We start from the raw sequence: 25,374 nt of genomic DNA, 5'->3' as shown, positions 1-25,374 counted from the left end.
AGAAGTAGGAACTGTCCCCTCCAGATGGAACTCCTTAGCAGCAAAACATGGAAGCCCGTCCAGATGGAACTCCTCAGCACCTAAACAGGGCCACCTGGTAGCCCAATGATCCAGGGACAAAATGAAAATCAGGGCAGGCAGGGCGGGATCCAGGAGAGCACAGGCAACCCTGGAGCACAAGCTGAAGATGCCCGGACTCCTTTACAGGACACCTTGAGGCCTGCCTGGTAGGCAGGCACTCACCGCTCTGGGTGAATAGACTTAGTGTAGGAGCTTAAAACTGTTCTTGAGCACTGGTCCTAGCATACAGCAGGGCAGGGTTCTGCAACTAATTCTTAATGACCTGTCTGAAAGTATTTCAGACTTGCTGGGAAAATTATGAACTACTTGTGTTGGAAAAAAACTATTACAGAAACAATAATGTGTAATGTTCATCTTACTGCACTATAACACACTGCAGCTCTAAAGTAGGGGTAAACTCAAAGAAATCCTACTTGTATTTTCATAGATCTAATACTGGTCAATGGTAGCAAATTGGCTTATAGCCCAAAGCAAGTTTGAGGACTAGTGAAAGAAACAAACAACAAACAAATAAAAAAATAATCAAAGATCCATTCAGATAAATTCATGAAAAATAAGATAACATAGAACCACCAGTACCAATGTTGAAAACTGGGAGGGGTCAGGTCTTTTCCTCAACTACATCCAGGCCATTTTTATAATCCTTTCCCACTTTGCTTGAAGTTCAATGTCAAAATTGGACGAATTTTACAAAAATGCATCCTTTTAACAAAATACGTTCTTTAAGCTGTTCTACAGTAGTGTCAACTCTAAGGTTTATAGCTTAATTTATTTCCTTATTGTGAAGAAATTATTGTTATGTATGACGTTTCTAAAGTTCCTGGTAGTGAAATTGCTGTGAAAGCTGCATTTTAAGAGAAATTAAGATTCTAAAACATTCTGCCATTTGTAGTCATCCCAACTCCACAACCACCACTTAAATAAAAAGTAAATTCCAGGAAAAATATTACATATTTCTTTATCTATATATGTCTCTATTAGAATTTTATGTATCATCTTCGCAAAGAGGGAGTAATCATAGGTGGGGCAAAGAATAATTCATGTTCTTTCAAGACCTTTTCAATTTTGTTAAATATCCTTGGTTTCTATAATTTGCTTTAGTGTTTATTTCTAGCAAAGATTTTATCAGAAGTTAATACAAACCTAATAGTGACATTATTCTATGAATCAAAAAGTTTGAAGCTTGACATTTGGCAGTTCATTTGTGGGTTCTTTCCACACCTGTTCAGTTCCTTGCAGAATTATGTACTTGGAGGCCTAATGCCATGCCCCAAGGGTGGATCAAGGTGTGCCCTGGCAGCAACTGGCTGAGTAAATTCCCTAGCATCTGCAAATATTAATTGTTGGTTGGATTTGGACAGCTGAGGTAGGCAAGTCTTTACTTTTTTATGTATTTTTTCCTGCATGTGGTTCCAGTCATAATTATAGGAAACTAGATGATATGTGACACTAATAAATGCAAATGCATTTTGGGGAAAGTTACATTCTACAGTATGAGAGAGAAAAAGTAACAGTTTCTTTAATAAGTGATTGTTGTAGCTATCAAATAGAAACACATTACTGCATTAAACATGAATAATGACACTATGTGTGCAAATGAACTAAATACTAAAGTATACTTATACATTCCTGATAGTGTATAAATGTTGATAATGCTTTGAAGATGCGATGGAGAGGGCTATGGGGAATCAGGACACAAACTCTGAGAATATGAGAAACAATGCACATATTTTTATGGCCTGAGTGGTGATTTGGTACAGACTATAAGTCAGATCTTTGGAGACAGAATATATTTAGAGGAAGGCACATATTTTACCAATACCAAGACCTATTATCAGAAGTCAGAACAATGTGTTATAAAAATTAGACACTCTGAAAAGAGTTGCTGAATGAATGAGTGAGTCGTGAAGAATTTCCTATTTTTTTATGGAGAGAGGATGCTCTGGAAAGGAAGTGTTCTCTACATTCTGAACTGTAGAAATAGGTTTCATCTGTTAGCTGACATTCATATTCCATTCACAAATTAATTTATAATAAGCCTTTCTTTTCAGAGCTATTTTTAATTATCAGTATGTACACATGAATAAATGAGTGCATGCGCACAGAAATGAAGGTACTGAAAGAGGCCAAAGACAATAGAAAACAGTTCTCATTGGAGCTGGAGGTACAAGCAGTTCTGAATCACCATATATGAGGCTGGGAACCTAACCAACGAACACTCAAGGGAAGCCTGTGCTCTTAATCATTGTGCTATCTCTCCAGCCCTAGAAGAAGCATTTTTAAGGTTTATATTTATTTTTTAAAAATCAGGGGAGAGAAGTGTGGAAGAAATGAGTTAAGGCAACATTCATGCACTCTTCACCAGATAGATGCCATACTTCTCATTTTATATTTTATGCAACTGACATTTGAATGAAGTGGACCGACTAGTCAACTACTGGGAAGTGGCAAGCTTACTTGATATTTGTTTGGAATGAGACTATTGAATTAAAAGACAGAAGAAATACATATATCACAAATATATATATTAGATGTCTTAGGGTTTCTATTGCTGTAATAAAACAGTGTGATCAAAAAAAACGGGTTGGGGATGAATAGGTTTATTTGGTTTCCATTTCCACATTGGTGTTCATCACCAAAGGAAATCAGACAGGAATTCAAACAGGGCAGGATCATGGAATGGATCTCACAACAGAATGGCACCCAACATGGGGAATTTGAAACCACTGAAAGCCTGAGAAAGCTTGGGAAAGAGTAAAGCATGTTTTCTTGGTAGCAGCAAATTTCTTAGGTCTGCTCTGCTTGCTAGAGGCAAGCAATCGCTCTCATGTAAGAGAGGCTTCCTGACTCAGCTTTAGCTGCAAAACCCTGCAGCTCTTAAGAGGTCCTGCCACAAAACACTTAAACGGTGTAGATGAAAAGCTAAACACATGCTTTTCGGTTTTCAGCCATAGTAGGAAAAAAGCTGCACCATTTAAAAATGCTGGCTTTGTGGGCCGTCCTGCCAGGGCAAACTCTGACTCTTTGAGGCAGGAGGGCTGACTACAGAGAGAGGACTTGAGTGTTGTCTGTGGACATAATGCTGCAGCTTACTTGCTGGCAGGGACCTTGAAATGCCACAGAGTTGTGGCAATAAAAATGGCTCCAGCAGTACCTTTGCCATGAGGCTGGAAAGCTAAGGAATGGGCTGGATCTAGCTGGCAAAGCCACGGCTTTAATCCTACCCATATTGCTCAGTAATTAAAAGGCTCATGTGGTCAGAAAAAGAGAGATGCAGTAAAGAGAGAATCAGAAAATAAACTTTAAATGATTTACAGTGTATTAAAAAAATATGCAGGCTAAAAGTTAAAGTTCTTAAAGTAAAAAAAAAGGAAGAAAGAGAGTAGTTGGGTGTGGTAGTACACACCTTTAATCCCAACACTTGGGAGGCAGAGGGAGATTGACCTCTGTGACCTCAAGGTGTGGCAGAATACCCCTTTAATCCGAATGCCTGGGAGGCAGAGTCAGGAGCACCTCTGAGAGTTCAAGGACAGCCTGGTCCACAGAGTTATTCCAGGTCAAAGATATACAGAGAACCTGTCTCAAAAAGCAAAAAGTTAAAAGTAAAAATAAACGAAATAGAGGTTAAAATAAAGCTGCACAAAGATGGAAAATACACAGAGAATTTTGATATTGTATGCTATTATGCTCTGTTTGAATCAAAAACGAGTTTGAGAGACTACATGTATTGTTTCTGCTGTGGGTAAAAGACAAGCAACTAAAACTAAGCTATCCGAAGGTAAAGTATTCACAGGGGAACCACAGATGTGATGGTGGAAATGAAAATGGCCCCTATAGACTCATAGGTGTGGCAGTATTAGGAACTGTGGCCTTCTTGGAGTAGGTGTGTTCTTGTAGAAAGAAGTATAGAGGGGGGCTTAGAGGTTTGAAGAGTTCAATGCAGGCCCAGTGTCTCTCTATTTCTACTCTCTGCTAATTCAGAGGTATAACTCTTATCTCTCTCCAACACTATGTCTGTCTTCATGCTGCCATACTTCCTGCCATGATAATAATGGACCAAACCTCTGAACTATAAGCCCGATCCAATTAAGATTTTTTTATAACACATGGTGTCTTATCTCAGAAGAGAAACCTAACTACGAAAAGAGACATGACTAGTGTTCTTCATGGTATAGATTGTCATTTCTTCTTATTGCAATGGCAGCTGCATTGCATTTGTTATCAGTTAAAAAAAAAGGTATGTAGCTAACACAACTCTGGAGGTACTGTGGAGACAGTCCCAGAGATACTGTCATCCATTCTGAGGTGTGGATTGGCACAACTCCTTGATGAATTGGGTTTGCTGCTTGACTAAGGGACATCCTTAAAATAGCCCAGAGAATAGAGAACATCATTACAGTCCTTGAAAATAGCACACAAGGTATAAGATTGATTATAAGCAGACTGTGGCATCAGTTACATGGCCCTTACTTTGTGCAATAAGACATTCAATTGATGCTCAGCTGTCTGCCCAGAAAGAACTCGCCTGAAGAAATTATGAGAAACAGACACTATCCTACTCACTAGCCATGAAGTTGTCAAGCAAAGTGGGCAGAAAAATGGAGAGTAAATGAGATGGAAGTGGTAGCTTGTCATTTCTTGTAGTTGGAGAGAATAAGAGAAAGAGTAGACAAATTGGATTTCTGCTAAATAGCTCTTCCTGGGATGCCAAAATTTAGTACTGATGGAAAGAATCAGGCAGTGAGGGGGATTAGAGTGAGGTAGAAGGGATAGAAGATACTCCTTTGATCTGACCTTTACTGCAAACCAAGGAAAAAAAAAACCTTGAGAAAGTATGCAGATGAAGCCTGATATAATGGCACAGTATGGGAAACTATATTACACTCTGACTTCGAGCTACTAAAATTGGAAATGGCTTTTAAATAAGAATGAAAGAACCTCTCATAGGGCAGTTTATGAGGCTGTGAGACTTGAGGATGGATGAAATCAGGCTGAGTGCTATGGAAGCAAGAACTAAATAGTATAAATACTCATTCTCTGAAGACAAAGACTGAATATTCTGAGGCAAAATAAGGAAAACCCATCCTTGATGGATAAACTCATATGAGCCACTTGAAATACTCAATTTTCACTGGCTGAGATTCTCATGAATATCAGAGACACTAAGACAGCAGAGGATAGACAGTCATTTCTGAAGGAACTGGACTATGAAGGGTGGTATTCAATGACCAGCTCTTTAGGCCATATTTAGGACTGTGTTCAAAAGTGAGTAAGTGGAGTGAGGCTGTGGCAGAGAAGACTTGTTTAATCTGGTATGCAAATCAATTTTACAATGTGCTAACCAAGAGCAGAAAAGGGAAAATACAGAGGGGCCTCTCTGAGTCTCTTAAAAGTAAATACATCTGATTTCTGGCAAGCCAGAATTCCTGGTGGGGGTGGGTTATCAGATGCTAACTTTAATGTTTATTGAAGTCTGAATGGTTTTAAGATCTGAACAATAGTATATGGAAGGCACTGATAATAAAATAATGCAGTTGAAACAGATGAAGTAAGCATTTCCAGAAGTGGGTACATTTCCTCCCACAGAAAGCTTTGTGGAGGACACTTCTCTCCTCAAGAAGGGATGCTGGGGGTTAGAGAATGTTTGCTATGTTATGTTCCTTCCAGCAGCTATACAGAGCCAATGGAGAGGCAGCAACCCATCCAGAGATTCAGGACAGAGCCTGTCAGACCCCAGGAGCTAGCTAAAGCCAAATTCATGACAGGCAGACAGGGTCCATTTTAGTGTAGAGGTACACAGTAGAGAAAGGATTACTTCACTTAAGGATTCTGGGGAAACAGCTTTTTCATGCGATGGCCACAACACTTTTGGAAGGTGGGGAAAAATCCAAAGGACGCAAGACCTGAGCGGCATATACATATATAGACATATGTAACAATAATAATTATAGAAGAAGAGGTCATGAATTTGAGAAGTGGGGAAGCACAGGAGGAACTGGAGAGAAAAAGAGGCAAGAATGAAAATGATGTAAGCACAGTAGAAATGTATATAACTGTCAAAACCTAAAAATCAAAATTTAAGTTAAAAAAAAGAATAAAGCAAGTCTAAGAAGCAAACCACTGTGTACCTCTTGTTCCTCCAATTTCTTGCCTTGAGTTCGCTCCCTGATATCTCTCAGTGATGGATGGTCACCTGGGAATTGTAGGTGAAAATAAATCCTTTCCTCCTCATGTTTCCTTGGTCATATAACAGCAACAAAAAAGCAAGGTAGGATAGTAATTTAATGCTTAGTTATAATGGGTGGGGAGTTTGGCTAAGTATGGTTGGCCAAAGAGCAAAGAGTTCCTCTTTTCTTTTCTTTTCTTTTCTTTTCTTTTCTTTTCTTTTCTTTTCTTTTCTTTTCTTTTCTTTTTTCTCTTTTTCTTCCAAGACAGGGTTTTCTCTGTGTAGCTTTGGAACCTGTTCTGGCACTCACTTTGTAGACTAGGCTGGCCTTGAACCAGGGAGATCCACCTGCCTCTGCCTCCCAGTGCTGGGATTAAAGGCATGTGCCACCGGTGTCAGTGATTGTCAATCACTTGATGGGAGCTTCACAAGGATTCCTTGTTCTAATTATGTCTGCATCTTCTGAGGCTCTCTGGAATGAAAGTCTTATGATTTCTTAGAGAAATGAATAAAGAAAGATTCATTTCACTTGGACTTGAATATTGGTGAGAAGTGTTGGAAGACAAAGGAAGGCAGGAGGCTCAGACACGGAGGGGGAAGGAAGGATTCTCATTTTATATGTGCTCAGCACTACTGAGGATCTGGCATGTTTTGAAGTCAAATAATTAGTATGGCATAAAAATAGAAACAAATCATATTACTTGAATATTAATCACATTGTGATTCCCCAAAATAGCAGCAGCTCTAAATTTTCATATTTTATTTTTAGAATGATAGGCATGCATCAGAGTCACAAAACAACTTCTGTGTATTTATTTAAAATTCATGCTATTGATGGTTTGTGTGTGTATATCTAATATATGAATATAATATGTTATTCATTTGAACACTTTCAGTAAGAGGACCCACATGGAAAGATTTTAAATAGTGAAATTATTTGTTGGAGCCAGATTTTTTTTTCAGTTTAATGTCTGATTTCCTCTAAGGAGGAGGGAAGAGGAAGGAAATTGAGAGGCCATTTAATAGAGTAATTAGGGAGATTTTAAATTTTAAGATTTCTTAGTGGAGCAGCTATTGGCAATGATGAGTGCTGAAGAAGTAAGAGTCATCTTTGGGCAGGATGTGGTCACTAAAAGGTTGCCCATGTCCCAGTGGATGGTTGCATGTCTGTTCCTATAAGGTCAGGACTAACTGAACTTAGAGTCTACCACCACTGCCATCATCAATAATAATAATAAGACACAAGAATAATAATATAATGGAGTGGGTTTGGTGGGTCTTGGGCAAGTTGGGAGGACGTACTGAGAGCAGATAATTTCAAAATACATCATATATGTGAATATAAGTATATTTATTTCACCCCAACTTTCACATTCCCTCTGACTCCCTCCTCACCGATCTCTTTTTTACAGTTGTTTTTATTTAATGATCACACACACACAAATCACAAATCCTACTGAGTCTAGTTATTGTTGTTCTTATGTAACCATGTTTAAGTTTGACCATTTGGGATTAGATAACTCATTTGAGGCTCCTTCCAGAAAACTGATTTTTCCTTCCTCAGCACCCATTCATAGACCGTAGTTCTTCATCTAGCTGGGACCTTATGAAATTTCCCCTATCCATGCTGGCATATGGACAAGTGTTGACTTGTTTGTGCAGCCATATTATTGAGATTCCATGGGTACAGAATCTCTATCATGTGTACAAGACACTAGCAAAAGGCATCTTGATCGGCTGGCTCTCAGGATCTTTCTTTCCCTAGGTGATGTTCCTTTGACTCTTAAGTGTAGCAATCATGTGGTAGATGTGCCAATATGGGCTAGGGAACCCTAGTCACTTATTCTTTGCATTTTGGCAAATTGTGACTCTCTGTAGAGACCACCACCTGCTGAAACAGGAAACTTCTTTGATGAAGGGTCAAAAATACATTTACCTGTGAATGTAAGGATTATTATTTAGAATACTGTGGGAAATTATATTGTTTTAGCAAAATGGAAGTAGTATGGTCTCTTCTAGGATCTATTACCTCTCCAGTCAAAGGTAGTTGGCTAGATTTACAGTTATCACCTATAAATTCCCTCTTATTGAAGAGGGCTTATGTTAAATTAGATGGTAATTGGTTATCCCTGTTCAGTCATTGTTGTGGTTCATAAGCTTTGCATCTGGTTAGTATCATTGGTTGTTTTTTCTCCTTTGTCTGATTGCATAGCACATGACATTATGAGAACTATTCCTCGAGATGGAGGCTTCCAATTTAGTTCCAGACAATTTCTCAAAGTTCTGTGTCAAAAGTTTATGGTATCTTCAGCAACTGGATCTCAATTTTGAATTCTGGGAAGCAATCAAGGACTATAGAAATAGTCTACATTATTTTGCAAGTCTCTTGGATCCTACAGACCAGCAACTTGAAGGGATGTTTTTCATGTCTGTTGCTGTAGTTCTTGCTAGACAGTCTACTCTTCCTGAGGAGTTGGGGGATCAGCACATCATATGTCATAGCTTTTTATAAAATACACACACATGTAAATTATCTTTAAGTCAGTTTATGAAATATTTTCTCTTATGGTTTCTTCAGTCATCCTTGGCATTTGTCTTTCCTGTCTTCTTCTCCCTCTGTATTACCCTTCCTCTCACACCTGTTTCTCTTTTTACCTTTATATCCCCTGTTTCTAGGTGTTAGCTACAGAAGTGGCCTTTTATATAAAGTGAATCACTATATATGTACTCAAATTTTTGTCCTAGTAAATACAAAATCCAAGACATAGACCTACATATTAATAAGAAAAAATCTTACTAAGTATAATAAGAAAGGAGAATATGTAAGTTATTTCTAAAACAGTGCCCTCTTAGAAAAGACGAAGCCTAGGGGTTTTATTAAGGGAATGTAAGCATATTCAGTCAGAAAAGCACTCCAGAGAAAAGGCATAATTCAGCTAAGTGTACTCTTAAGCATGCTAAGTTTAAGTTCATCAGTCAAGACGTAACAATACGGACACCACTGAACTTTTTCACCTTGGATCATAAAGATGGTGGACAGAAAAAAAGCTCCTGACAAACTCAGTTTTTCTACAGCATTTTAGCTAAAACCAAACAAAATAATAAATGACTCTTTGATTGTGGGTTAATTTAATAAAGTGCTTCCCCTTCAGGGGGCTGTTTTGCTTAGTCACTAATATCCTTTCTTTCCAGACTCTTGGTATTTGCTCGCCAAAGAGACTTTTCCATCACTACACGGTCATGTCTGTCTCTTTAATTTTCAAAATGAAAATCAAATCAAGGCAATAGCATCCATCCCTTTCCTGTTCCCTCTATTCCTTGGAGAGCAAAGCAGTGAGTCTGGCCTACACTTTGATTTCAAAGGGATATTCTAGACTTTACAATCATTTCTCCATTGGCTCACACTTTACTAATAAGATTAACATTCTTCTGTTAATATCACTACTCAGGTGTTGATGTTTTTGATAATTGAAATGACACATACATGTACATATTTACATGCTTTTACATATGTAGCATTGTCTTCACTATAGGAGATGCTGAGGATTCAAATTTTACAGAAGACAGTACATATTTTAACAATCTATCAGTAACAAACTTTCTCAATAAAACTGAGTTTTTCTGGTATGTATCTGTGCCTTAATTAGGGTTTCTGTTGCTGTGAAGAGACATGACCATGGCAACTCTTATAAAGGAAAAACATTTAATTGGGTGGCTTACACTTCGGAGGTTTAGTCCAATATCATCATGGTGTGATATGGTGGCATGCTGCAAACACGGTGCTGGAGAAGTAGCTGAGAGTCCTATATCTTGATAAGCAGACAACAGTAGAATGTAGCTTGAAAATAGAAGACCTCAAAGCCCACCCTCACAGTGACATTCTTCCTCCATCAAGGCCATATTTCTCATTAGTGTCACTCCCTTTGGAGGCCATTTTCTTTCAAACACAACCTTCTACTCCCTGGCCCCCAAAAGTATGTAGCAATTTCATAATGCAAAAATGTGTTAAGCCAACCTCTAAAGTCCCTATAGTCACTACCAGTCTCAAACTTATTTAAAAAATCTGAAGTTCAAAGTCTCTTCTGAGACTCATGCAATCTCTAAACTCTAATCCTCTGTAAATTTAATTCAAAATGCAGATCACATACTATCGACATGTAAGGCATAGAATATACACTATCAATCCAAACATAGAGAATAAAGTGTTGTGAGAAAATACTGGACCAAAGTAAGATTGAAAACCAGCTGGGCAGACTCCAGACTCTGCATTTCTATGTCTGATGGCCAATCAGTCTTCACATCTCCAGCTCTTTCAGTTTTGTTGACTGCAACATACTCCTTTCTCTTGGACTGCTCCTACTCCCTATTAGCAGGTTTTCTTGTCAAGTATCCTACAGTTCTGATATCTCCAACATTTTGGTGTCTCCAAGGCAATCCAGGTTTCAACTTTACAGCTTCATACAATGGCCTCTTTAGGCCTATGTTAAGAAACACTACTGATACATGTCTAGCCTCACCTGCTTTCCTTAGTCACAGAGGCAAATTCCATAGCCCCTTTCTTCTCTCCCTAACTCTAAAGGTAGAACCATATGACTGAAGTTGTCAAGTTCTATGGCCTACTGGGGATGGAACATGGACCCATGTTCCAATACATCTTCACCAGCTTTCTGTTTTCCATTGATTCCTTCACTGCTTAAACTTGACTCTCCTTGAATTTGCTCTGTAAAACAGCCCGACCTCAAACTCAGAGGTCTATCAGCATCTGCCTTGAGTGTTGAGATTAAAGGCATGCACTATCACACCTGTGTCTAAGCTTTTCTTTAATTCCTTTTTCAAGTTTAAAACTTAAATGGATGGGATCTTGCCCTGAGTTCACCACATTCTTTATTTCATTTCTTAATCTGTTTATCACTGTGAACACTGGATTTAGCTCCATTCTACTTCCAGGTGCCTCTTTCTTCCTCAGCTTGCTAATTTCATTACCATTCTTTATAATCATAAATACTAGTAACTACATAACAGAGTCTATAATAGGTTGTTTTGAGATTTCCTCTGCCAAGGGGATTAATCCAAATCTCCTCACTTTAGCCTCTGGCAGATTTTTCCAATAAGGGCAAAAGCAGCCACTTTCTTTACCAAAGTATAAGAAGAATGACCTCTAGGCAACATATTAAAATTCTTTCTTCTGATACCTCTCGAATCAGTCCCCACAGTTCAAATCATTCTCAGAACCATGTTCTTCTATGCTCCTACAGGTATGGCCTATTAAGCAGGGCTTAAAGTATTCCACTGCTTTTGTAACCCAAAGTACCAAAATCCAAATTCCTTCAAACAAAAATAAGTTCAGACCTATCACAGCTATACCCAAGTCCCCGGTACCAACTTTTGTTTTAGTGTTTCTTTTCTCACAAATAAATAAGGCTTTTCAACTATCTTCAAAGAAAATAAAGTAGACCAAAGGGAAAACTTAATAATGGAGGATGAAATTGGAGAAAAGGAGACAGGAACCGAAGTATAAAATTCCTTAAGGGACTCAGACACCAGAAATTCATGAGAGGATAAATGATTAAAATAGAGAAAAGCCCCAAGAGCACTGGGAATAAGGACTAAGAAAGTTTGTGTCACACAGAAGCAGAAATAAAGCAAAGCTAAACAGTTTTTATTTTCCCTATTCTTTTCTGACACCAAGCCCACATGTGGAAGATTTTGAAAAGAGAAAATAATTTTGTCCATCAGTTTGAATCTGGACACTTTGTTAAAGGTAATGAAATGGGAAGAGTTGATTTTGTTCTCACAGTTCTTTCTGGCACTGACACATATAAGTAGTGTGATACCAGTGAAGCCTTCAAGGAGCTACATACTACGGCAGAGGGACACTTTCAGGGAATTGTAATTGCTTTGATGATTTCTTTAGTAAGTGCTTCTGTGGGAGAGGAAGCAGCTAAATTTGCCTGGAGGTGTCAAGCTTAAAGACACAGAGTATAGTATTTGATTTGAGAGTTTGAAAAAGTTGTTTGGACTCAAGAGAAGAGACTCTTGGGCAGTGTATGAAATTGAAAGAATACAGAAAGCAAGGTTTTGCTCTGGCATCTACAGAGAGTTCAAACAATGTGGGATTAAATGGTGCGAGATGGAGGATCATGAGATATTCAAAAGCAGCAATGAGATATTAAAAAGCTGTCTTGTGTCGTATCAAATTGTTTAGGATTTTCCCTTGAAGGTCAGTGAAAAAATACCACTAATGATTTTCAGAAAGCCAAGAGCTTGTAAAATTCCACGTTCTTGCTGGCAGGTACATTGGAGAAATGCTGAAACCTTTCTCAGTCTTCCATGGAATATGAGTCTTGTATAACTTCCCTCAGCATAACCAATGAGCAAGTACATTCAAGGAAAATATGTTCTACCTGTTTAATATTTCAAGCTGCACAGTAATTATTCTAAACTTTCATTATTAAAGGAAACTCCATGACATATTAAGTGCTGGCCTTACAAAGCTAATTTTAGATTTTCTTGTTCAATATTCTTTATCACATTAAAATGAAGCCAACTTGAGTAGTACAAACAGGAAAAAATGGTTTATATAAAAGTACAAAGCAAATAATTGACTCAGTATTTATAGGAAAAAATATGATGGTTGTTCTGTCTCTTTAAGAGACAGGCCACACCCACTCCCTCCCCCATCCACTGAGGTAGGTGGTCTTCCTTCCTGCTTGCAGCCTTAGTCTCTCTCTCTTTTCCACTTCTGACTCTCCCCAATTCTCCCCTTCCCCCTTCTGTCCCTCCCTTCTCTCCTCTCTCTCTCTCTCTCTCTCTCTCTCTCTCTCTCTCTCTCTCTCTCTCTCTCCCTCCATCTCCTCTTCTCTCTTTTTCTCTTCCCCTCATTAACCCCCTGAATAAATATCCAACCTTGCTCTGCATGTTGTGCCTATCCATGTCTCTGTCTCTTGCCTGCCAGCCACATGTCTCTCTGTTGGGGACCAGCCACAGTTTGGGGACCTGCAGCCATCTCTGCCTGGAACTTGTTGCTCTCAGGGCCTGCTGCCTGCTGCCAAATGGCTCGCTACCACCACTTGGGGACCAACAGCATTTCTGCTGCCTATTACCACCAGGGATGCTGCAGCAATTTTTAATTTTTCCATTACAAAAAGAATATTTTCTTTTGATCTGTCCTCAAAGTTTAATAATTGAACCTATGAAATATAATGAAAATGTAGTGATTAATTGAATACATATACAAACAAGCCTATAATGACAGAAGACCAATCTCAGCTAGAGAAAACACTACATACTGCTTCAGTCTTTTTGAGTTCACATCAACTCTGTTAAATCTGAGGGCCTTTTTTTTTTCTTGGCTTCATCCATCCCCTTTGGCTTTTACCCTCTTATTGTCTCCTCTTCTACAGGGTTCTATTAGGTATGAATGATATCTATCTATCTATCTATCTATCTATCTATCTATCTATCTATCCATCTATCTGTCTTCCTATCTATAAAACTATTTATCTCTCCTTCTCCCTGCCTCTTTCTATTTTTGTACAGGTTCTTTGCATATAAATTTTGGCTTTCTGTTTTATGTTTTATATAGGATTTCTGAGTGTGAGAATGAGTAGTTCTCTGCATCTATAGGTTTCTTTTGTTTTTTCTTGGGCTATTTTTTTCTTGTTTGTTTTGTTCTATTCTGATCCTCCATTTTTCTTTTATCTTAATACAGAATATTTTATTATTTCATTTCAAAAGCCAGATTATTTTCTTATGAGACACAAAAGGTAGGTGGCTCTAGATGGGAGGGGAGGTGGGAAGTAACTAGGAAAAACAGATGGAGAAAAACCTTAGTCAAGTTACATTTTAGAAACTGTATTTTCAATAAAGGGGGGAGGTGTAAAAGAGTCTGGAAGTCACCTTCCCATTTTCTACTGGCAATTGTAGAATGTCAGGGAAGATAACCAACAAAGCATTCAGAACCTAAAATTAAGTCACAAGAGCAGGAAAATATTCATTCATGCTTCTCAGAATGAGACATAAAAAAACTTGAAAATTCAATACTTTATTTTTACATAGTCCTCTAACTCCAAACGATCCCCCAAAAAATAAGAGCTAGGGAAATTCTAAAAACTACAGAACTCTGACATTTTCTTTTCTAAGACCATGACAGCATAAAAAACTATGGTCAGATTATATTGACTATAGAACACGATTCCATTCTTCCACTTACCAGCACCAAGTTGCATATCTTTGCACCAAAGTACTTCACCAGCAAGGGCCAGGTTTAATGAGAATGCAAGGCAATGAGGCAGCCTCTAAGAAGCTAGCCTCTAAGAAGCAACCAAGTATTATCTAAGTCGTATTTCCTATTGCTTTGATAAAAAATACTCTGATATAAGTAACAAGCAGAGAAACGATTCATTTTAGTTTACAATTCCAGGTTATAATTCATGATTGCTGGGAAGTCACTGCACCAGGAAGTTGAAACAGATGTTCACATTGCAACCGTAATTTAGAAGCAGAGAGGAAAGAACTAAAGATATATAAATGCTAGATCCTTCTCCTTTTCGTCCAGTCCATGACCCAGCTCATCAAATATTGCTGCCCTTCACCTAGTGCAAGAACTTAGACTTTATTATTCCAGTTAAGGAAATCATCCACAGGAATTCTCAAATCCAGCCTAATCTACACAACTACTCATTGAGACTCTTCCAAGCTGATTCTACATTACACTATGTTGACAATTAAAACTTACCACACAAGCACCGTGCTTTATCTTCCCTCAAGATCAGATCCAAGCAGGTCTGGGCCCTTTGAAGTGCCACAGGGACTTACTTTCCACACTTGGAGGGAGAGGTTAGCAAAGAAAGGCAATAGTCAACTACCCAGGGCTAGGGAATTCCTGGATCTTATAGAACAACTTATAATAGTCACTCTACAGAATGAGTATAATCCCTAAATACATTCAAAATATTTATTCTTAAATACACGTAGGGAAGAGCACAGCAATTGGTTACCAAATAACCAATGGTCAGCCCTGACAAAGTATACATACAAATAACCTTAAAAGAACTGAGAAGGTTGTATTTATGTATTTAGGAACATAAAGATATCTATTCCTAAATAGTCAATATATATGTGATATGTATATAAATAAGTTTTACATGCTATATGAAAAGAAGCCATTAATTTTCAATTTAAATGTTGGCACTTACAGGGGAGGGCTTGGAGAGAGGAATAAGAAGGCAGAAATAAAATAATTATAATATCAAATATAAAAAAGACCTTTTAAAAATTTGAAATATAACCATGTTTTCTTTTTTACTTTTGGCTTACCTGTATTCCCTAGATTTTCCAAATGAAGAAATAGCACACTGAAATCAGAAGGCAAAATGGCAATGATAAACTTTCTTCACATTCATGTATAGAATTAATAAATCAGCCTCCAAAATTATCTTCCAGTCTTCTAGAAATTTGTTATATTCAAAAAATTGTACTTTGTGACTTGAAAATATATAAGTGTGGTTTGAAAGCATTTACTGCTGAATGTGCTAACAGTCTGCCCTTCCCTGGGAGGACTACTCAGCAAAGGAAGTGATTTTCAGACTCCAGGTCAGGCTTCCCTCTCAGCAGCTTCATACGGACTCACTGCCTGCCACCAGGCCTTGCTGGCCATGAAGCTGCCTTTGAAGATTTCTGAACCACAATCCCTTTTCAAAAGGACTTTGTTGTGCCTAAAAATGCTTTCCATTTTAGCACAATTTTAAGCTGGGTAAATCTTTGATTTAGTATTCCTTCATGTGTGTTTTATTTTCATAGCTGTTTCTTATATTAATGGATATTGCTTTTTTTTTCATTTTATCTTAAGCTTCTGTTGAGAACATAGCCACATGATCTATTGTCCCCAGGAATGACTTCAAATTTTCTCATTACTACAAGACATTAAGTTGCCAAGATATGATTTACTTTAGTAAGTGCCTTTTATGTCATCCATGTTGGAGAGTTTTTGTGACTGTTATTTAAAATTCATTTCCCTTGCGATCAGTCTCAGTGTTAAAAAACAAAGGACTATGTGTTGGAATCGAGAGATACCAGAAATACAAGCTAACAGGCGCTGCCTTTTCAGGCAGAAGCCATAGGGCAGACTCTCCACCCACATGAAACCTGAGCAGTCACCTGGAAACTCCGAACATACTGCTCTTTGGCACAGCCATTCCAAATGTGTTCCTATCAGCTGCACACATTTCTGAATATGTGGATGCAAAGAGAAGACCACAGAAGTGGAAAATTGGAAGGCAGGAAAAAAATCCCCTTAGGCAAAGATTTAAAGTTAATTTTAAAGAATGTTAGGTGGAGAATGCGTGCTGGAATTTGATAAAGGCAGGGAGCACAACAGAAGGCATCTGTTTGGATGCTTAGGGACTGGGTGAATTGGCTGATAAGAAAATGAAATTGTGTAAACAAAGTGAAGGCAACATGAAGGAGTTCAGTCCTGCTGAGGACTTGCTTAGCAGAGCACAGAAAACTGGCACCTTATCTATCCAAGGAAGTGATGTCTTATATGTTTGCAACGAGTACAATGAACATATATACATAAATATATGCATATATATATGGAGTAGATAAAAACTGCCTCATTTAAATCACTGCTGTGTATGGTGACAATACATTCCAGTATTTTTATGACATGCATTAAGCAACAGTGAGTGATTTAAAATGCAGGTTTATAGGAAATGTCTCTGGGAAGTGAAAAAAAATAACGTATATTATATATGCACAGGCTTAAAAGTTACTAAGATAATAGTCATATTTGGTAATAATGAGTGAGGCCATTCTTTTTTATCTCTTTGATTTATAATGTGCACTTAAATCTAAGGCCTCCAGGCACATGTAAATTGCAAAATCGCAAATGATTTAAACAATGGCATAAGTCACAATGGCACTTAAGGATAGCATTAGCACCACACCATCACTGTTACTCACAGCGGCAGACCAGTTATGCTACCACAGAAATGACACTGCTGAATTCGTCTCATTCTTTCATCATATATTCCAGTTCAATAGCATTACCTTCAAAACCAGTTAACTTTAAATCATAAAAGTTTTGCATTGTGCTTTCCAGAAAACTCTCTAATAATAATTTTATACTGGCTTCAGGTTTTTTTAAATTTTGCTATGGTGGCATTATCGCTGTTATTTAAAAACAAACAAGAGAGACCTGGAGAGATGGCTCTCCTACGTGTTTAAAGTCATGGTAAAAGACTTGGGTTTGGATCCCAGAACTCATGTGATTTGGCTTTCATCTCAACCCCCTGTAACTGCAATTCCAGGAGCCACTCTTTCCTCTTCAAGTCTCTGTGGGTACTGAGCATATACATTCTGCATATATACTCATGAAAGCCCATACAATTAAACTTAAAAAATTTTTTATAAAGGATTCAAAGGCAAGATATTCTGTGCTAGAATACACATTTAAACATCAACTGTCTTATGAGGTAGAATTATATATATTTGTTTATATATTAGAAAGAAATCGAGAAGCTTGGAAATCCTATGGCAGGCCCAATTTCTCCTCTCTCCCTCTCTCTCTCTCTCTCTCTCTCTCTCTCTCTCTCTCTCTCTCTCTCCCTCCCTCCCTCCCTCTCTCTCTCTCTCCCTCTCTCTCTCTCTCTCCTCTCTCTCTCTCTCTCCCTCCCTCCCTCCCTCTCTCTCTCTCTCCCTCTCTCTCTCTCTCTCCCTCCCTCCCTCCCTCTCTCTCTCTCTCTCTCTCTCTCTCTCTCCCTCTCTCCTGTCTGAGGATCAGGCTGTACTGTACAGCTCTCTGTTACGTCCCCAGCACCATGCTTGCCTGTGTGTCACCATGATCCCCACCTAGATGATAAATGACCCCTGAGACGGCAGGCAAGGCCTCACTTGCTCCCCTTCATTAGTGTTGCCACAGTGTCTCTTCATAGCACTAGAACACTAACTAAGACACAAACTTATATTGGTTTTGTTTTGAAACAAGAAAATTTTCCATTGTCATAATTACTTCAGGTTAATTTCCTTAGTTTTTAAAAAAACAAATAATTATAAACCATTTATTGTCATTTACTCTATCATGTATTTTTAATCCACAGCGGTCAAAAGAAACGTGGATTTTGAACATTTTTTAGCTTTTTATCTCCTCTCCTCCCCTTCTGTTTCTTTTCCCGTGTCTTTCCTCCATTCCCCTCTCCTCTTTCTTCTCTTTCCCTTTCCTATTTCCCTCTAGCCTGCCTCTTTTTCTTCTCCTCCCTCTTCTCTTCTCTTCTCTCCCTCTCACCTCTCCTCTTCTCTCCCTTTGTGCTCTCATGTTGGTGGTTGGAGAAGAGAAAAACTTCAACCAAGCAAGATGATGAAGCAGGGAATGATCCTGAAGCAGGCAACTAAGACAGAGTTGACAATTAACATGGGCTGCAAGGGAAATGGTTGCAGCCTGATTACTTAGGAAGTGACACAGCTGGGCCATGGAAGCCGATACAGACATTAGTGAGAGGGAAGTCGCTTCAGAACTCCTGAAGCCTCAGCAGGCTCCTTGGTGGAGTGGTTTGAGACTTCAGTAGTACAACTGAACAGAAAAAGGGGATGGGGAATCCTGTGGGCTCTAGAAAGTTCTTGAGATTTGTAGGATAAGTTTCCTTAGAGAAGGACAGCATATGAAAGCCAAAACCACTCCTAATGTTGAAGGGACGTGTATGTCTTTAAAGGAATACCAGCTACTTTACAATGAACTTAAGGACAATGTAGCAAGAAAAAAAATTCTAGTAGAACCATGCCCAAGGCCACAGCAATATCAGAAAAGGGTTGTTGTTGTTGTTTTTTTTTTAGTTAGTTTGTTTGTTTTGTATTACTAAAGTACCCATCTGCAGAACTGATTAACTTTTTAATACATATATTCCCCCAGAGGCACACTCATTTTTCTGCTCCTCTCAGAAGCAGCCTCCAGGAGCCAAACCCACATAGCAAAGCTTCTTCTCCTGCTTCTTTGTCCCCAAGTTCTCCCTCAGTAGCTGTAGCATAAAATCCCAAATTTTGGGTGACTAATAATCCCTGCTATGTGACATTACATTCTCATGTTCCCTGTCAGTGTTGGACAATGGGCTTCACAACAAATGAACAAAGAACAATTCTAAGGATGAGTGTGCTTGAACAAATAAACTTCACCGCTACTATGATCACAGAAAATGTAAGATGTGATTGAATTAGCTTTTGTTCAAGAACCTTCAGAAGAGTGAATCTTGAAGTTAAACACCCTTATGTACAATGTTCTGAAAAGCTGGAGGACAGGAAGTAGAAAAGATAACTATAGTCAAATATTAAATATACCATATCACCAAAAAGGGTGGAAAGTAAGAGTTCATTATCTTTTCAGTTCATTTACCCTGTAGTGACAGAGAATTAAGATTAAAATGGCCTTTGTAAAATGCTATAGAAATTAGATGTTATGTTTGCTTGAATATTTTATTCTAATGTCAGCTCTGTGATAAAAATACATGTGTGTGTGTGTGTGTGTGTGCATATGTGTGACAGAGAAGGGGAGGAAGAAAGAAAACTTCAATGTATTATCTGATTTCAAAATGTGTCCTTGTTTCAGCCTGTCAATTAGGATTCATTACATACAATCCTTGTCCTAAAAAGCCTGTCTTGAACATGGATAGTATTTCCATCTGCAAAAGCTTCCTTACATTTCTTGGGCTGTTTGTAGTTGGGTTGTGGCAAAGACTGTATGGATAGAGGAAAACCATTACATTACCCTAAAAATATCACTGTGAGAATAAATAGTTTACGTCACCTTCTAAACCTATAATGAAATCCACTACAGAGTCTAATCGTGAATTTTCTTTAAGCTGCCCTGTTTACTGAAAAGGAGAGAAAAGAAGGGGAAAGTACCTAGACTCGTTATAAATTCCTGACTACACAGTAACGGTGCAGCTCCCAGCGATTCATCACCTTAACACTGCTTTGTTTCTATTGACAGATCATTTTAATAACCACAATTCTCCAGGTGATGGAAAGTAGTCTGCATTTCTGAGCTCAAGCAATTTATTAAACTGCCTATAACAGGAACTCTTATTTTCTACATTTCTTGGTAATTCCTCCTTACCATATATATATATATACCTGAATAACAATGTAACAAGGATTGCCTTTCAAGAAAATAATTTCAGCAGTTAGCAAGACCTGATAGAGAATACAAAAGTCATTTAAATAGGAGAGACTCTGACTACTTGTATATTATTTTCTGTGATGGTTGGCCCTATCACTGAGATCATTCAAATAAATTGTCAAATATTCCATATTTTTAAAGGTAGAATACTAATAGGTAAGTCAATGTCAATCTGCAGTGCTAGATAGGATTGGAAGGCCAGTAAGCACCCATATGATCCATAAAGTCTATTTGCCGGAGTTCACTACCAAGTCCTCTGCATTTTCTGTTTAATGAGAAGTGAGAACCTGATCTAACTCTTTCTGTCATGGCTGGTCTAAGAACCAAGATGGCAATGACATTAGTTTTTATCCTTAACTATAGCTCCCAGTTTAAGTTAACGATGTGACAAGATCCTGGCAAAATGCACGCGAGCCTTACTCATATGAACAACAAAGCTTGACTTGTCAACTTGCTCGCTTTATGTTTTGAATATTGAAGCTAAAAAAAAATACCCGTGTAATAAGAAACCAGTGTTTTATGATGATGAGCTCCTTTGCGTCTCTTTCATGTTATTAACTAGTTAGATGGAAACTGATTGGAGAATAGACTGGGAAAAGGTGGTATTTTTTATTCTGAGAAAAAACATAAATGACAGTTCAAAAGGCTATTTTCCTTACCTCTCATGGTTTTGTTCTTCATTTAATTTCCTTATTTCTTGCTAAAGCTATTTTGCCAAAGGCTACAATATACTAAGAACTAGAACTAGTGGAGTGTAAGTAAATCGGCTTTGAAGCTAAGTGGCCAAACCGCCTCCCTCAGGCAAAACTATATCCTTATGATGAAGCAAGATTCCTTTATAATAGGCCTGGTGGACTTGTAAGGGATTACCTAAGTGTCAGGCCCAGTTCAGAGCATACTTACAATGCCACTTTGAAGGAGAAAAATACCATGTTTGCTCAAGTAAGTCTTAAAAGTAATACACAGACTTTACTTGCTCTTTTCCTTCTGCAAGCAAGGTACAATAAAATTAGGGACCCCAAAGCCCTATGATCAGTGTCAGGCAGGGAGCTCATGACTAAGTGGTTGTGATTTACTAAAGGATTTGTGAGAACTGTTGTGCCTGGCTCCAACGCTTCAGAGTCCTTATAGAATCATAAACCTTTTCATATGAAGGCACTATGGCTTATGGACACAATCTGGGGAATTGAGAGAATCTATTCTGGCCCTGGGCTTTTCTCCCTGGCATACTCTCGAATGTCCCCCAGAGATTATTTTGAGCAAATCCTTCCCTTTTCCTGTCTTTGGAAAGTCTTGCAAGTAATTAGACACTTACATTTCTATATCGCCATATTGTTAAAACCCACGGAGAAAGAAGAACCAGCCTGTATTATGTTTACTAGCAATGTTTCCAAATTTTCCCAGTATTCATTAGATGGAATGTCATGAGAAATTCCTTTGCTAGGTCTCTAATTTTTGTTTTGCTCTCAGTGTATGATGTGATTTCTTTCCACTAACAGAGACATTAATCCCATGAATAAGGAAAGCCAATAGTAAGAAAAGAACTCCCCACCAAATTGCTGCAATTTTCCAAATAATCTAAGTTAAAAAAATCAACATTCCATTTCAGGTATTGATTTCAGGTTAATAACCTGAAAATATAGCTCAGTGGTACTACTGCACAAAGTCCTAAGCTCCACCCCCAACATTTTATGTATATATATATATATATATATATATATATATATATATATACATATGTTATCTAAACTTACGACTTCTTTTAGAACGTTCTTTGGTTATCAATAATCCCATATTTGCGTAACTTAACGGAATCAATTATATTCAATCCAATTGAGTACTCAGGTTCTCTTCTTGACTGATAGGCATATATCAACTGTTTTGGAATATGACGGCTATGTTGATTCTTGCTAAGCATACTGTGTGCATGCAAAGAAAGGCTCATCTGGCCCTTTTCTTCAGGTTGAGGAAGACATGTTGCAGAGGTAAGGATAAACCCCAGAAGTCTACATGGCTTGGCATGTCCATAGAAGTTACTTTACTAAAAGTTAAAGCCAGCATTCAAAGACACATATCCCTACATTTATTTCCATTTAGTTCCTGCCTGTATTTTATGTGTCTATGATTTAGCACTTCAGATTTATCATTTTGACACCCAACATATGTACACTGCTGGTGGATATAATTTTAGTTTGGTATTTTAGGTAGGGATATTTTTACCATATTTGATTAATATATCCTTCTTGTGAGATATCTTCACTGGTTTTGTTTTTAGGCTTTAGAGAAAAAAAATGCTGCTTGTTGTTAATTGTTATTCAGCATAAATATCAAATGGTAATTAAATAAATTCTGACTTTTAAAAAAGCTAGATGATTAGTGTTTAAAAATTCATGCTTTCTATTAATTTTGTTCTTACTGCTCAGTTTTGATTGAATTTTTCTTTCTATAAACAGACATTTAAATGTGAACAGGGACACCTACCTCAACACTAAAACTTGCAGAGTGAAATAAAAAGTGTCACATTTAGGTGCACAGTAAATACAGACTAGAAAATGCAATGCATGGTAGTATTCTTCTATGGGGGCTGCTGTTCAGCATATTTTTATAGTGTTCAATTTAATCTTTCTAATTGCTGTTTCTTTGGGGAAAAGCAGCTGACTTGCCCTCTTTCATACTCACCAAATGAAGCATTTCCAGACAGTAAACAACTTTCAATGTTTACTTTGCTCAGAATGCAGATAGACGAGGACATTCACAAGCCGTTGAACATATTCTGCTTGACTCACAAGTGGAGAGTTTGTATTTTGTGGGATATACTGTGGTCATTAAAGAGTAGATAGTTGCAAACCATTGATCATCCAAATCAAGTGCATTTGAGCAGCACTGGTCGAATTCAGTGATTACCAAGGCAAAGGAATAAATTTGAGAAAGACATTTTATGTTCTACAACTATTTTGTGCTTTTATCAACATCTGTTCCAGGTCTTAAGTCATTCTTGTTGCTTATATACGAGATGCTCCTAAGAGTATATGTATTGAAAACACAGTCCTCGAGTGGCTGTGCTATTGAGTGGTGAGCGTATCAAGAAGTCAGTTACTTCTTCAGTGTTTAATGCATTGATTAACTCGTACTGGGCATACTATTTCGATGGGAAGCCATATATAAGACAGTAGATCACTTCTGGGATAGCTTTGGAAGTTATACCTTTCCTGAGTTCCTTCATGTGTATCTTTCTCTACTTCCAAGACACCATGAAGTGAGCAACATTTTCCAATTTATAATCCCTGCTGTGACTCTGTCCGAGTCCACGAAAGCTGGATCCACACATCAAAACTTCAGAAACCATAAACAATGATAAACCTTTCCTCTGATTAATTTGTTTACTTTAAGAATTTTCTGATATTGTTAAAAAATTGACCACCACACTTATAGAACATGGTTCCACCCCCAAACAAACAGCTCTATCTAGGTCAATATCTGATCATTGGTCTAGATACTACTACAGCCTAGGCATTTGTATAGCCTTAAATTTTATGTTTAGAATCATAAATTCTAAAAGTGAAGATATTAAGAGACTGGGTGTTTGGGAGGTTCTTAGGGAATGGAGGTGCAACTTTTATATAAAGGTGGCCCTGGAGATCTTTCTTTGTCTATTTTATGAGTATAAAATACATTTACACTTGAAACCAGGACATGAAGTCTCACCAAAACCTGACCATGTTAGGGTGCTTTTCAGGGGCCACCCATAACACTCACAAGAAGGAGAAGTAAAGATAAAGTTAGGGTGTTTTTAGATCAGAAAGTGCATGGTGCTTTGTTAATGCAGACAGAACTGATTAAATAGCCATCAGGAGATGAGCATCTGCTTGGGTTCACTAAGCAATTTTCTCTTTGGACCTACTTTCTTTCCCCAGAAGTGGCATACACTTATTCAAAATTTCATTAAAAAGTTGGTCTACCTGTTCTTTTATAGAACATTTATTCCTCTTATTCTTTCTTCAGGACTGGCTTGGAAACTATTCTTAGCCAATTTCCATAAGATACAGGTCTCATGTACTAATATTGGATTAGTCCATGGTTGAACATCAAGTTGAATTTCCTTTCTCACTCTCAATAGTTCATTCAGATTGTCAACTTGAGTCAAATGTGAAGCATCTAAGAGATTTGTAGAGCACACTTCCAGATTTATCAGTATGGGCATTTTCAGAGAGAATTAACTAAGTAGACAAGACCTACCTTAAACGAGGGTGATACGACCACATAGGATTAATGTATACAAAAAAGAATGTCCCTGTTGCAAGGAGAGGGCTCACTTGTTTGTCCCAGCTGCCCAGCTAGTTTACACCTGAAATAACCACACATAAACTGTATTAATTTAAACATCGCCCGGTTCATTAGCTCAAACTTCTTATTGGCTAACTCTCACATCTTGATTTAGCCCATTTCTATTAATCTATGTATTACCACATGGCTGTGGCTTACTGGCAAGATGCTAACTGGCATCTGTCTGAGGCGGAGGATCCAAGGCTTCTCCCTGACTCTGCTTCTTTTTCCCAGAATTCAGTTATGTTTCCCCTGCCTACCTAAGTTCTGTCCTATCAACTAAGCCAAGGCAGTTTCTTTATTAATTAACCAATGGAAGCAACACACAAACAGAAGGAACTCCTACACCATGCCCCCCAAAGCAATCCTTCCCCTCTGTTTCTGTCTCTGTCTTTCTTGACCACCACAGTGTGATCTGTTAAGCTCTGTCACCACCCCCTTATCCATTGTTATGCTCAGAGAACTATGAAACTATGTATGAGATAGTACACAGCTTTACCACCCATTATTATTTCTGTCAAATTACTAAGGATATTTGGCCAAATGTTTTGTGTGTTGTAAAATTTTAATAAATACACGGCAAAATCTAGGTCAATTTCCTTATACTTTGCACTAACGTTTTAGTTGTCATGGT

This window comes from Microtus pennsylvanicus, chromosome 1, assembly GCF_037038515.1.
Source record: "Microtus pennsylvanicus isolate mMicPen1 chromosome 1, mMicPen1.hap1, whole genome shotgun sequence".
NCBI lineage: Eukaryota > Metazoa > Chordata > Mammalia > Rodentia > Cricetidae > Microtus > Microtus pennsylvanicus.
Note: the sequence above shows the minus strand (reverse complement) of the source record.